Source organism: Bidens hawaiensis, unplaced genomic scaffold (assembly GCF_021521415.1).
Source record: "Bidens hawaiensis isolate Kalapana, Puna unplaced genomic scaffold, B.hawaiensis_p1.1 tig00028508_1, whole genome shotgun sequence".
Classification (NCBI taxonomy): Eukaryota; Viridiplantae; Streptophyta; class Magnoliopsida; order Asterales; family Asteraceae; genus Bidens; species Bidens hawaiensis.
In genome coordinates this window covers 252,834-266,955 of record NW_027494664.1, presented here as the reverse complement: position 1 = coordinate 266,955, position 14,122 = coordinate 252,834, and the positions used below count along the sequence as shown (strand labels likewise).

The 14,122-nt window shown below is 33.6% G+C and overlaps 1 pseudogene; it reads right to left on the bottom strand.

The window, feature by feature from the left end:
* Positions 1-7,762: 7,762 nt before the first annotated feature.
* Positions 7,763-12,775, bottom strand: LOC143577312 (plasmodesmata-located protein 6-like; annotated as a pseudogene).
* Between the last annotated feature and the right edge of the window lie 1,347 nt (positions 12,776-14,122).

The window sequence follows — 14,122 nt, the reverse complement described above, 5'->3', positions numbered from 1 at the left end:
ATGGAATATATCTGGAAATCGTTGATTTTGGCCAGAATCTCATCAGAAAAAACCGAATAAGTCCGATTAATCCTGCTTTTGACCGGATTTGACCATTGACCGATCATCCCAAAATTAATCAGTAGGCGTGAGGACTAGCCATTAATCAGAGATTAATTGACGTCTAGTTGAGATGTTTACAACACTGACTGCAATAAAACCCATATTGGGATCAGATTCGAACTTGAGACTTTACAGTCTTCAACTCAAATCTTCGCTTCCTCAGATCCTCTCTAATACATACAAGTTAAGTTAAAACTCATTGGCATAAAGTTAAGATCTTAAATTATTATATAAATTTACATAACATAAAATGCAGTGCAATGGCCAAAAGGTCAAACCCATGCTACCAAGTCCGAACTCAAGCACAAAAACTCAATGTCCCAACCAAACGTTTAATTTTAGAGCTTTCACAACAAAAAGAGGCTCATACTCTAAAATGTGTTATGGGAAAATATATGGCATTTCCCGGCTTGTTCTTTCTCTATTTCGTGTATAACCTAAAAAACGGCTCTCTTTATTCTCTCTCTTTACATTCTTCATTTTTGGTCATTACTTGTTTGTGAAGTAGTGTTGCGCACTTGCGCTGTCTCTTTCACGTTCTCATTCTATTTCTTCTGCCTCATTGAAAATAACTAAAAACACCATATGCCGTTAGGGTTTTGCTTCGGTTTCACTACATCATTCCAAGACTTAATCGAAGGTTCCAATTTACAACCTACTCTAGATTGTGGGAATCCATTTTTTGTGGTCAATTTTGGTCCATTTCAATTTTTTAATAATCAACTTTATTTATCGTAGCTTATTTAAATAATCCATGTGGTAGTTATCTTTCAATGAAACTTTTCAATTAAAATTGAAATTATATATACGTCATGAAGTGATCTCGATAGTTGAATTATAAACGATAATAATTTGAAGAAAACGGGACTTGATTTTTTTAATTGAAGTCACTTGGTGAGTTCTTTGAAGATATACAGAAACGAAAACACGTTTGACTCTAGTTTGAAGAAAGCAGGACTTGATTTTCGGCGATCTTGTCAATTACTCTTTTCTTTGGTTTTCTAGTAGTTGTTTAAGGTTAGACTTTTGTTTGATTGGTTAAAAAAACCAATGATGTTGATGTATTTTGATGGTTCTATATACACGAAGCAGTTAAAAAGGATTTTTAGTCTAAGAACCGGCACATATCCAAGAATAAAAACATAAACTACTCGAAACCTCAGTCACTCTTAGTCAATCTAACACGACGCCGTGTGACTAGGAACTTGTCTATCACTATCGTTTTCTTTTATCTTCAAATATCTTCAACCAAGAAATAGACATGCAAAACTTTTAACATATCCATCATCTATGATTATTATGAAAAATACTTGGCTCAAAACAAAGAGGATAAGAGTGAAATTTCGTGATGTAACGTAATTAATTTAAAAAATGAATATTATTAATATACTCAGGAGGGTATGTTTTTATGTGTTTGTCTAATGTTCCAATAAAATATAAAATCTAATATACAATTTACGAAGTATCATATATTACTATTTAGAAATTATTACATGTTTTAATAATACCAATGCTTAAATTTCAAATCATTATATATTACTATTCATATTATACTATGTTATATTATATGAAGTCGTCATATAAACTTAATACCAATGTTTTCACAACTGGATAAGACAGCAAAGTCATACATGAGATTGTGATTGGAAAAAAGTTGGAAAATAAAATAGAAAATGAAAATCCGATACGATAACCCGTGGGGTCAAATGAGAAAACGATTCAATAGGCCTAACAGGATCGATTCATGCATGCTTGGTTCCTTGTATAGCCGGTCTGACCAATTAAACAGTGATTTTTGAATACATATACTCATATAGAATTAAAATATAAAGTTTAACTTATTGATTTCTAATTTCTCTGTTCAACTATTGTTTTTTAAAAGTGAAATTAATTTTCCTCTTGATAATTTATTTTATCAATAAGTTTTAACTACTATTTGTAAAGCATATATATTATTAAAAAGACACTAGTTACAAAATTATCCATTTGATATTTGAGTATTGAGTTATTGGTTACTTAAATTAAATTGTACAAAGTTGGAAATGAAAGATTCGAAAACATATATAACTAAAAGGAATCATTCTCGAAATTAAACATTAAACATTTCGGCCTAAAACAAGACATGAACACAACACAATTTTAATTGTGTCCGGGATCGGGTTCACCTATTCAAGTATTCAACCCTCCAATTCAATTTCTTTAGTGCCAATCTAACACGATTTACATCCCTGTTTATAGTTATATCTTTCATAAACATCCCAAGCCAACAATTGAAGATTTCCTATAATCTGCTCTAAGGTGTGAATCTATATATTATTTCTTTCAATTATATCTTTATGTGGTTCCCTTGATTTGATTACTAACAAACCTTATAAGAAAGTTAAGATGACACCCCAAAATTGACAAAAACCCCCCACAGCCAGGGCCACCCAAATGTGTCCCATTAAATAACCACCACCACTGCTATGATTACTACTCTACCAAACATAGCCAACTCTTTCTGACTCTTTTTGTATCCATAATTTCATGCTTCTATACATTTTATAAAGATGACAAATGACAACATATCTTTATCTCATGGCATGAAAAGGGAAATGATTTCCACATCTGTAACTAAGGGGGTGTTTGTTTTTTCTTCAAACATCTTCAAGGGAGCTTATGTCTGCAGGCGCGCAGACGTCACCCTTGAAGACTGTTTGTTTTTTTTTTTTAAACAGATCTGAACACATCTTATTCCCTCTTCAAAAATAAGACACGGATCTCTTTCTTATAACATCTTCACAGAACCCTACTCCCTCTTCTCCTCCGACCAGGTACGCACACTTTATATTCAGCGGGATTATTTCATCTTCTCTCTCACTCTCGATCTTCTCCGATTCTCTCCTTCCCTCCGACGAACACCACAGCGTCTGGAGTTTCTCCCTCTTTCCCTCCACCAAACAACACCACCGTTGCTTAATTCCAACGTCAACCACCGCAGCTGCTTTATTCCGACGACAACCTCGGGAGATGTTTCGTCACCAAACTACAAGTAAGTCCCATATTTGGAGGTTTTAGCCAATACATGTTAATTTAGGCATAATAGATGTTAATATTTCGGATTTTAGGTTTATTACCTGTTAATTTTGTGGTTTTTAGGTATAATACTTGTTAATTTTTTGGTTTTTAGGTTCTGTACATGTTAATTTTGTGGTTTTTAGGTTTAATACATGTTAAGTTTTTGGGTTTTAGGTTCTGTACATGTTAATTATGTCGATTTTAGGTTTATACCTGTTAATTTTGTGGCTTTTAGGTATAATACATGTTAATTTTTTGGTTTTTAGGTTTTGTACATGTTAATTATGTGGTTATTATGTGTAATACATGTTAATTTTGTGGATTGTTGGTACAATACATGTTAATTTGTAATTTTAGTCTAAACCGAACCCGAATTCGAGCCCAGATTTTGTGTTTGTGTGTATATGATGTATGTTGTATTGTTTAATAAACGAGCCTATGTACAGTTTGTGTATATATAATAATAATAGTCTAAGTGAGCCGAACCTGAGCAACGGTTGGTTCTGCTCGAGGCCCACTCGTTTAGCTAATATCTGAATCCGAATTGGAATTCTGTTGTCATTTTAGTCCCTACATATTGCATTTTGAACGGGAAATCAGTGATGAGGTAATGAATCTAGGTGTTTTGTTGTCATAATTTACTCGAACTTACAATTATATTAATTAGATATGGGAAGTAAAAAAAGGCAGTAAGCATTCCTTAGCTGTTGCAAGATAGAAGTGGGAGATGTAGAAGTTGCAGCAGCAGGTTGTGGTTAAACGAGCCGAGCTCGAGCCTGCTCGAGCTCGGTCTCGGCTTATTCCTCTTGTTCAAAAAGGCTTATCACTGTAAGTTCTTTTATATAGTTTTTAACATTTACTTGATGATGTAAGTAATATGAAAATTTTATATTGTTTAATGTGATTCAATTACAGATACAAACAACGGTTTATTGCATAATTACCTCCTTCCCGTCGTGCTTCTGCTGACTTCACAAGACCTGTGTTTACAGCCACAGGGTTTTACTTATGTGCAAAAAAGCATAAGGTATGACAACTTTGTAATTAGAAATATAAATGACTTCTATCTTGTGAGATAAGTTTGACAGTTATGCAGACAGTATCAGCTTATAAAAACAAACAGTCTTATATTTTCAGCTTGCAGATCTTCAGACCACATCTTCAGTTGCAGACATGAAAACAGATGAAATCAGCTTGCAGACAGTTTATGTCTGCAAAAACAAACAGCACCTAAGTGATGCTATTGTAGTATACTTTTATTGGTGTATAAATTATTTTTCATATCAAACTGACCCGTATAAACAATATACCATAAAATATGAATATCTGTAAAAATCCTATAAAAAAGAGAGAAAAATATTCTTGTGTAAGCTCAAATATGCTAGGTTTTGAAAAAATTCTGAAACCTGTTATTGCGGCCTCATAAATTGTGAACGTTTTATGTACAACAAATCAAGAACATTTTGAAATGTATGGCCTATTTAAAGTTTGCACCTCTGTGGTGGATGTACGGATGCACTTTGCAAGCTCACTTTTGAATTTAAGCCACTTGATGTCCCAACGTCTTCAATATGATGCACATGTTGGGGGTGCATGTGGCTTAAAATCTAAAGTAGAGTTGCAAAGTGCATCCGCTCGTTGACCACATGGGTGCAAAAAGTACTTAACTCTTATTATAGATGTTTGCAATGAATCATAAGTACCTAAAAACCTTGTCAAAATTTTTTTAGGGCCACTAAGAATGATTTTAAGTTTATCATATGTCCGCTGATCTCCATTTTACTATACAAACAAAATTGATATACAAATAACATATATGTGTACATAAATATAAAATCAAATGAGTTGTTGCTTGTCTGCTGTACATACATATGAAAGTAAAGGAGATGGTGTTGCTTGAGACATGCAACATGTCTTTATAAGGTAGCGTTTGTTATGCAGTAATGACAGGCGGAATGGGATGATTCATTACGTGGGAATGAAATAAGAGGTGTTTGGTTGCACAATAGAATGGAATCATCCATTACACATGGAATCCCATTCCATCAAAACCATTCCTTCTCACCCCCCCCTTTTTTTTTTTTTTTTCATTTCATTCCTCCTTCAACCTACTTTCTCAACAACACCATCATCTAACAACAACCACCACCACCACTACCATAGCCACCACCATCATCTAACCACCACCGCCACCGTCACCACCACCACCACCACCTCCACCTCCACCTCCACCGCCACCACCGCCGCCGCCACCACTGTCGCCACCACCGTCGCCGCCGCCGCCACCACTGTTGCCGCCACCGTCACCATCACCACCTCCACCACTACCACCTTACCACCAAAGCTACCACCGCCACCATCGCCGCTATAACCACGGCAACCATTGTCACCGTCGCCACCCGACCATAACCGCCACCACCACTATCACTGCCTGGCCACCACCACCCTACCACCGCCATCACTACGAATGCTACCATCACTTGACCACCACCACCACAACCACCACCCCCGCCGCCTGACCGCCACCACCACCGTCGCCATTTCAGTTTTTTTTTTTGTAAAAAAATATATATTTTGGGATAAGAATATTTTTATTACTTCTATTTCATTCCTAAATTTTTTTCGGATACCAAACACCATAAAGTAGTTATTCATTTCATTCTCATACGTTAACCAAACAAGACAAAGGAATGGTAATGATCCATTTCATTCATTTGTCTATTTCATTCCTTCTCCCATTCTATTCCCCCCTTCATTCCATTCCTTTCAACCAAACATACCCTAAGAGTTGTCATCCATGTATGTATCTTAAACTCTTGATTGGAAGTAGCAGTTACCTGGTTTATGTAATAATATATATTTCCAATTTTTTTTATTATTCTTACTTTTAATCAGAATAATAATATATTGATTAGGTAGTAATACTAAGTTTTATACACAAAACATTTTGGAACATGGTTCTAGTTTCAGATACATGTTATATACAAAATCATTTGAAAACAAGAAAGTAAAATAATGGGTTTTTAAACCACTAGATCCTAAAAATTTTGCATTAATGATTACCAAAGGAAAGAAAAAGTTATAAAATAACATCAAAAATCGTTTGTTTGTAGTGACGGTTCTTCTTGAATACCAAGTGGTTCGTGAATTTCCATAAAACACACTAGATTTTGTAGTAATATTAACTTTTAAACATATAAGTGATATAAGATTTTGGAACATGGGGCTTATAATCATATAAAAATGGATTCTACTTTGCTTACTAAATCAAGATATTATTAAGATGAATATATGGATTTTTGGTATCATCAAGGGGCTTATAAAATTATATGGTAGTTATATCTTCACCGACCCTTCAAAGAATTCATAGCTTAATCGGAGTATCTAGAGCCCTCTTCAACGATATATACAGAGGCGCATATTCAGTTTTTTTTAGCTTTTTTGAAAAGCAAGCTCACACAATTAACCACACATAAATTGACACTGTGAAACTTATACCTTTACCATATGAGAGGGACTCCATCTCAGGATCAGCTCAACGATTTTGAAAACCTAAAACGAAATGAATTTTATGGCCATTTCATGACAATTGTGAATAAAAAAAAAGAATAATAAACACTTATTATAGGTCTTGAACTCGTGACCTACAACTTAGCAACAACCAAGTTCTCCATCATACAATAAATGAATAAATAACTTTTGAGTTTACTTTGACAATTAGAATATATATATATATATAACATGTTTTTTTTTGTTTTTTTGTTTTTGTTTTTTTTCTTGAATTTGGAGGTCTTAGTAAAGCGTGGGCCTAAAGCTCTTGTCTAGTTTCTCTAGCACACGTGCTGGCCCTGCTCCATCTCATCTTGATACTTAAGCGTAAGGGTAAAACGTTCAGTCAATATTTTTTTATATTTTTAACGCCTAGCCAATAAAACTGTCACTATTTGGTAAACATGAAAAGAAAGGACCAAGTGCTTAATTAAAAGAACATACCACAAGACCATCCATATAATAGTTGCTTTAAATATATCAAGACGGCAATTTACCTTGTTCAACCGAACATGAAAACATACCACGATAAGTTGGTTGTTATTTTATGGAAGTTTACCTTACCTCTGTGTCAGTCTTCGCCATGCCTTGTCGGATTGGGCGGATTAATAAAATAGCGCGCAATCGTTTAATAAAAAAGCTGCTAAGATTATAGAAAATTTCAGCTTATGATATAATTTAAATATTCAGTTAAGAAGGTTTCCTACTAAAGAAACATCACACCAGCTTTGGGCTTAATATATTCATGTACATCATGTGAGTATGTGACGTGCCTTCATACATATCTGAAGTAGGAAAAGTTGGGCTTAATGGTCTTGAGCATCAGCTTCTTGGGCCATGTTCCATATGTGTAATTTTATATAAATCCAGTTATAACTTTTGGACTGTTAGTAACTTAGTATTCGATATTTCGATGTACACCAATCAACTATCTATGACTTATGATGGTTAAACCGGGCAAACACGGTTATGTGCCGAACTTCCACGTTTCCATCATCTCCGCATTTCCTTATTCTAGCATTATATTAGAAAGAGTAATGGGTCCATGTTTTCATTAGTTAGGCATCTGAACGTTTTCTTCTACATGTTTGTAAGCCTATATAAAGGCATTATTGTTTTGTTAAATGTTTATGAATGAAAATATGAATTAATATACTGGTTATCTCTCTAAATTTCTAATCCGGTTTCCATCTTAATTTCTTTTAGCCGACGGTTAACCGTTGGGAACACAACAAACACCTATGCTTTTAACGGTTAGGTTCCGTTGCAAATATATTTGTCGCTATCTAGGTACTATTGTGACAGACTCAAATTTTGCAGTGAAAAAGTGCATTGCCATAGAGTTGTTTTTATGACATTACATATTGTTACGCCAAAATGGTCGTGATGTCTATTGTCAAAAATACATTGTAAAGGTTTTGTGAAAGAATCATTTTGACAGAAAAGATTGTGACAGAAATTGTCACAAGTCCTTTTGGCGTTAGTGACATGTGTATGATGATTAGTACATTAATGGGTAGTTAATGTGTGTTTGTGGACAATGTCATGTGTTACTGAGTTGTTTTCGATTTCATGAAAGCCACGGCAAGGCATAACAAATCATGTAGGTCTCAGTGACCAGTGTATGAAGATAACTACACGAATTGGTCGTTAAATGAGCCTTGTCATGCTTTAATAAGTTGATTTACATTATACAAAGTCATGTTAGACCATGACAAGATTTTTGTATGTTAATTGTTAGCTTCACGTGTATGATAACAAATACTGATAAACAAAAGGACCTTTGATCTAGCGGTACGAAGGAGTTGGATAAGCCTTTGCATTCAATGGAAGGAGGGTTCAAGTCCCCTATGCATAAAAAGTGTAATTTACATAGTAATGTAGAGAGTGTGTAAGTTTCTTGTTCAAAAGATATTAACTTATAGTAGGTTTTCATAATTATAATTATATATATATACACATATATATATATATATAATTCAAACTTTTAATAAAATATTCTTGAGAGTCGGCGTCCTCATTTTATGGTCCATCTATACTATTAGTTATATAAAAGGTTCATTTATACCATTAACCAACATAGATAAACGAACACATACATGAAAATATGTTCGTTTAATTGTTCATGCTCTGCCGTTTACAATATTTGGTTAACATTAATCAATCAAACACAATAATATGAACACCAACATGCCTCACTCGTATTCGTTTGATTTGTTTACACAAATATTTCCAAATACTTAGATGGATGAAGATAGAAGGATACAACATAAACTATGAGAATTATTCACCAAGGTGAATTTACACTTAGATTCAAATAATAAAACGAGTGCTGAGTAAAAGGTGGGACTTTGGCTTGCTTGAATTCGTTCTAACATGGCATGTAAGAACATGGAGGCGGCCCCGGCATGTGTGCATAAGGAGGATAGCATGAGCAAACCTGAGAAATTTTATTATTAAACGCTTTTTCCACCTCTTCCACGGCTTTTATCTCGACTCTTTTATCGACTGTTATCTCGGACTTTTCCGCAGCCGTTTTTATGACAATTTTTAGCCTTTCATTGACATCTACTTTCACATCTTGTACTGGATTAACAAAAGTTGTAAACAGAAGAAACATAGTGTAAATGATGAACATTTAATTCTTAGAAAAGTAAAAATATTAACAAACACACTTAATCAGCTGTCACTCATAAACATATAATTCTTAAAAAATACCCTCACTTATTACGGGGCCGGCTCCGAGAACGCAAAAAAAAATTTAGGCCAAAGACGAAAATTTTTTTTGGTCTTCAATAGAAGGAGTATTTGTTGGGATTAAACAAATTAATTTTTTGATAAGCTTACTTGGTTATAATTTGAGTTGTGTAAAAAACTTTTGTATAAATATAGAATTAAACATGTCTCCAAATGATACTATGATACCTATTTGCCACTAGATCAAGCCTTATGGCCGTCCTTGACTTAATAAGGAATTCTAAAAACACCCAACAACATTGTCACATCATCACCATCTTAAACACCCCAAACCCCCCACCAGACCCCACCTTCATCTCATTTTTTTAAAAGTAATTTTTACCCAGGAACTTTTTATAAATACAGGTTACAAAAATGATGCTTACAATGGGTAAGAAATGATGACATAAAAAGAAGAAAAAAACAACCCTTAAAAACTCTTTATTATGAATGCTCTAATGTAAAGTGCTACAAATATATATATATATATATATATATATAGGGTAATGATCCTAAGATAACCCTTTGTAAATTGAGAACTTTGAGAACCATTTTGAACCACTAAAAACACATTTAAAAAAATATTTAAAAAAAATCATAAAACAAAAAATAACAAAAATTTAAAAAAGTAAAAAAACCAAAATTCTTATATTCCATTTCGGTTTCATTAAAAAAACGTCGTATTATACACATATGTATAATTTATTTAATTCTTAGTTACGTAAAATAAACATATTTACAGTATCATTTATCTTAAATTATACATATGTGTTTTAAAAAAACATGTAAATGTACATATATGTATATATTATACATACATGTATATAATTTAGCTAAACCGAGTTTTTTTTATGAAACCGGGATGATAAAATAAGAATTTTGGTTTTTTTATTTTTTTCATTTTTGTGTTTTTTTTATTTTATGATTTTTTTTATTTTGGGTTTGTTGTGGTTCAAAATAGTTCTTATAGTTCACAATTTCAAAAAAGTTCTCTCATGATCCTGATTATATATATATATATATAGTCATTAGGTTTTACTAAAATATAATGATTATTCTTAGATTGCAAAATAAAAAAGTGTGATAAAATAAAAACAGTGAACCATTGATATCGTAGAAAATCGTAACTTATGATGGGAAAAACATAATTATTTTAAGCTTTGATAATTCATTTTAAGATCCGGAAAGTAATATTTTTGCGCATCATTATTAATAATTCTCTTAATTTATACGATAAATCGTGTAAGTAATGTACCTCTTTGGTTGCCTAAATAAGTCACAAGTGCCGTCAACACAATAGAGAAAGCATTTAGAGAATACTGGAGTACATCGTTGGTTGTGAGCCCTCCGCTATCCCTTCTACAGGGAGCATAGTTATCGTTATTTCCAAGATTTCCATTACCTACATTAGTTCACACAAACTTTATATGTAAACTTAAAAAAAATATGATAATATATTACTGCTAACTGCCACCACAGCATATACCTAGACCAACTGTGGTGGAATATATAGCGCCTCATATCTCATTATTTGGTTAGAGCGTTAAACACTATTAGATTATCCTCTACGGTAGGGGGCTTCGAAGCCCCCCATCGTGACACATCAGCGCCAAGTAAGTACCGGGGGCATTGAAGCATTAACCAATAATGTCTTGCTATGGTTTAATGCCCCAAAGACGCTCATTTATATATATATATATATATATATATATATATATATTTATGTGTGTGTGTGAGATGGAGAGAGTTGTTGGAGAGGGGGGCCCACCCATTTTCTTCTTCGGCGCCCATCGCGAAAGGCGCCCCTTGTTGGTGTTCAACGCCCATTAGCGCCGCCATCTCCAAAAAGCTACCCCATAGCGAGGGGTCTTATGGGTGGGGGGATGGAGGGCGCCGAAAGGGGAAAGGTGGTCCATATGGGGCTGACAGGTGTGAGGGCTTAGGTTGCAGATTTGTGGGGCCATGCTTATTTCTAACCAATCAAACCATACGTTTTAACATAATAATAATAATAATAATAATAATAATAATAGAGTTAAGTCACATTTTAGCATCTGTGGCTTGGTAAACTACGCAACTTTATAACATGTTTTTTATTTTTTTGCAAATGACTACCTAAGTTTTAAAAAACTTGCATTTTTAGTACTTTTTTTTCTAACCTCGTCTATTTTTTCCGTTAAGTCAAAGATAATTTGGTAACTTCGTTATTTTCTTTTCTTTTAAACGCTTATATCTTGTAAAACCCAAATCCACAATCAAAACATCAAAATCCAAATCCTAAATCCTCAAACCCTTTCTCCATATCATCATAAGGTTTGAATTTTTACGATATTTAGGGATTTAGGGTTTACAAGATATAAACGTTTAAAGAAAAGAAAAAAACAAAGAATATAACGAAGTTACCAAATTATCCCTTAATTAACGGAAAAACAGACGAGGTTAGAACAAAGTACTAAAAATTCAAATTTTTTGAAACCGGGGTAGCTATTTGCACAAAATAAAAAAAAAGTACCAAAGTTGCGTAGTTGACCAAACCACATCTACTAAAATAAACTTAATTCATAATAATAATAATAATAATTTGATTTTATTTTAATCAGTACGTGTTTTTGAGGGAAATGTAAGAGTCCCCATGCCTACGTCATAAGATGCTTTTCTATTTTTAGTTAAACCACTACACATAATCTTACCCTGATCAGCATATTGGATATAGCATTTTCCCAGGTACATATCAGCCCAGGCCGATGTCTCACTCTCTGATCTTAATCGTCCACTTGCCTCTAAAAGACAATCTTGACAATCGCTTAAACTCAAATCTTGTACGCATTGTGCCACACCCTGTATGCTCCCAAAATCACCCGCACGAAAAAATTCACTATTCCCATTAACTAGATGTGCCAACGCAATCTCTATACGGTTCAAAATATCAGAATTATAGCCAATCGTAGGGCCACATCTCCTACACGCTTCAGCCTTGTCCTGCCCCCCAAAAAACGATGTATTATCATACTTTACATAACACCTATCTAACTGTATTTCACCACCTGTGGACATAGGACAAATTGACTTGAGTTGACTTATAGCGTTAGCAACACAACCTTTGCAATCGGGAGAGCTAAGGTCTCCTCTACATTGGAAGAGTCCATAAACACCGTCATTTTGTGGGGAGATTTCATATTTGTTGAAGTTGTAGACAGAGGTCGAGTCGATTAAGGAACTGAGTAGCGAGTTGACATTCGACTCAAAAGGTGTTGTTGAGGTGAAGTTGAGTTGAGAGCATTGAACATAGACGTTAGAGTCTGCGGTAGAAACGAAAAGAAGGAGAAAATCAAAGATATTAATACTGGAAACGAAAGAGAGAAAGCTGTTGTAACATTTTTAGAGAATATAGTTTCATTCTCTAGCTAACTTATGAGTCATACACATATGCATGCACATGTATATACACACACACATAAACCTGCAAAATTTCAATATGTAAACAAATAACAATAATATACATATTGTGTGAGGTTGCTGTTGAACTTTGTTTAATAACCACTTGATCATTTGTAAAACAACTAATTTGTTATAGAAATGTTGTTTTACTATTCTCAAAGAATAACTTTTGAATACAGACAAAAAAAACTAACGTGAGTAAAACAGAAGCTCTTTTTAATAATACAAACGTATTTAGTGAAACCTTAGTTATAACAAAAGTTATTGATAGGTTTTCAGGAGTGTGAAAGACTGGACAAACTTTTCCACTACTAAAGATATAGAATGATTGATCACACTACGTCTCTAAGACTATCTTCAATGCTAAGTGTGGTTTTTGGCGTCCTTAATTGCCACGTGCTATATAATATTATTACAAATCCGGCCTTTAAAACCTTAACTTCACATCCAACCCTACAAATATTCTTATTAATTTCCAGCTCATCAACAACCCATTACACGCAATAAATTTACATAAAACTTTTTTCTTTTTTACTTTCGGCCCATCTTTATATAAGGACGCATACACTTGTGTAATGACACTTCTCATCAAGGCAATACCCTATAATGCTAATTGCACCATAGGGCCTCTAGGGATTTATCTCCTCTAAAGGCGGGGGCTTTAAAAATAGTCTATATCCATCCTTCATCGTTGGGGTGAAACGGACAAGGTGAAAGGGAGTATCATGACCTAAGCAGTTAATGTGGAAAAATATCGGATATCGGTCAAGGATCGATATCTGAGATTATCGGTTATCGCAGTGAGATAACGGTAAGGTATCATTAATTTTAATACCATGTAAAATTCATATATATAGCAATTTAACACTAATATTTCAGTATAGTCTTCTATCATTAACAAATTAACCTTTTGCAAATTGCAAAACACTAACAATCATAGTAAAGTAAGAATTGATTAAGACTTAAAACAATAACATTGAACAGTAAAAGTTGATAATTAAGACTTAAAACACTAATATCGGGAATATCGGTGATATATCTGTCAAATATTAGTCAAATATCGATCAAATATCGGTCAATATCATTGATATTATCGGTACCAATATTCCGATTCATATATTGCCAATGACCGATACTGATATATCACCGACATATCGGTGATATATCGGCCATATCGACTGCATAGATCATGACACGCATGTGATCATCATGTGTCAAAGAGGCTTTTACCTTTTACGCT